Source organism: Anarrhichthys ocellatus, unplaced genomic scaffold (genome assembly GCF_004355925.1).
Source record: "Anarrhichthys ocellatus isolate YVR2014 unplaced genomic scaffold, GSC_Weel_1.0 scaffold5648, whole genome shotgun sequence".
In the NCBI taxonomy this organism is placed as follows: Eukaryota; Metazoa; Chordata; class Actinopteri; order Perciformes; family Anarhichadidae; genus Anarrhichthys; species Anarrhichthys ocellatus.
In genome coordinates, this window is record NW_022285622.1 from 1 (window position 1) to 2159 (window position 2159).

Here is a 2159-nt window from a genome sequence, read left to right on the forward strand (position 1 = left end):
CCAATATTCGAACTCCCTGTGGCGCTGATGGTCACAGTCCCTCTAAGACTGACAGACTTGGATTTGTCAGTCTGAGTCAGAAAATTGTTTGCAGAAGTCTCTGAAGGGAAAAATGAAATGTGACCTTCAGAAGAAATGTTGGATAGCTCAACAACATGGAGCATTAGTGCAAATTATAATATTAAGAAGAAAATAAAGACAGAAAGAAAACCGGATCCAAACATGAAAAGGACAGAAACTGAACCACACATAAAATATTCCAATAATGTCAGATACATTTTCAAAATCTCTCACCCTGACACAGAAAAGCCAACATGACAATCATTGACAACTTCATCCTGATGCAGTTTTCAGTGTGAGTGCATGAAAACAGTTCAGACTTTCTGTGTCATGAGAACTTAAAGCTGTGAGGAGCAGTGATGCATTCAAATAATGCAAAATACATTTAAGAAGGCAAACACACAGCTGTCCTTGTGAAACTGAAAGGGAGAGATGAGGTGGAGTAAGTGGAGGCTACATCTTTCTGTGGACTGATTAAGAACATGAAGAAGCTTCTGACTCTCTGTTCCTCTTCTCTCTGCTGGTTCTGTCTTTGTAAACTGTCCCAAAGGCCTTTACTCTCATTAGACGCAGTCTGCCCTCTGCTGGCTTTCCAGGTTCACAACAACTCCAGATTGACATGACATTGATTTTGTATTTGGTCCTTAGCTCTTCTCAATATCATGTATGCCAATATATGACACTGACGGACTCAGAAGGTCTGATCATGTTTGAAAATAAACGGAGCAATAGAGTCCTCTGGATACTCCTATAGATCAAATACAATAAAGTTCCCTTCCAGCAGAGAAAATGAAAAATGAAAATGAGAAAATGTGCCAATTAAGGTTATATTTTAATTTGAGCCAATCCTATCTTTCCTATGGAGGGTTTTTAATGGATTATCTGCATGGTTTAAGGTTTTTAAGGGGTAACAATCCCTGAAAGAGACTTTCATTTTCAATCAAAGTCAGGGCTTCATCCCAAAGTTGTGTTTAAGGATGAATGAATAATGTGATTCTGCTTTTTATCAAAAAGATCTCTGAATAATTTAGTTCCATCAAGTGTTCCCTAAACATTAGTGCGATCTCCATCAGCAGCAGCTGAAGGTTAAAACTCCTCTGCTGCTCTGATACATTACAGCAGTTTCATTCTTCCTCCAAAAAAAGAACCAAACATGTGTCACTCTGAGAGCTTTTGTCCAGTTCGGACTGATTTTCTCCTCTGAGAAAATTGATGAATTGTCTTCATGAAACAGACTGATCCTAGTTCAGTTTGTTTGGCTCATTCAAGACAGGCTTTTCACAATAAGAGAAACCTTTATGAAACAGGCCTCTGAGGGTTGACAGGAGGAAAAGACAATTCAGTCCAGGAGGGATTCAAACCAACAACCTTCAGACTGTAAATTTCCTTCTCAATCAGCTGAGCTGTCAGAAATATATAAGATGTACTGAGTGCACACAGAATAATTAGAATCATATATAATGTCAGCTTGAATCCGTTTCAGTGTGAAGTCTGTAAACTTTGTTTCTCTACAAGATGATGGAGATAAAGTTTCTACAGATTCAGTCCGATATTCTTCCTCGGTCTGGTTCTTTGGGTTGATCGGTGCTGGAAATGGTTCAGTGGTTAAGGACACTGACTGGAGATGTAGGGACATGGAAACGTGGGATTGAACTCCGACTCAGGCAATCTGATGTAAGTGACTCAGGATGTGTGTATGCTTCATCATCTGCATGCTTCCACTGTAAATCGGCACATTTTAAGGGACAACAATCACTAAAAGCTAAAAAGTTCTTAGAATGTACCAAATAATATTACAGGTCAAGCTGTAGTTTGGGACAGAGACACAAGAACAGTCAGTAGTTTGTCTAAACACAAAGGCTTCAGAGTCAAAAGCAAAATAGTTTTAGGCCATGAATGAGAAACAAAAGGTGTGATTGGCTTCGAGGTAGCTGTCTGACTGAACCAAGGTCAGGCTGATAATGCAGCAACCAAAGCTGAGGAACAAGACGTCCCTGCTGCAATCTGACAATTGTGAAAATAATACTTTGAGGTGAGAAGCAGAGATCACAATAAGGTTTGTGCTTGGTGAGGTTACTGTCAGCTCTGTGCTCAGTGGT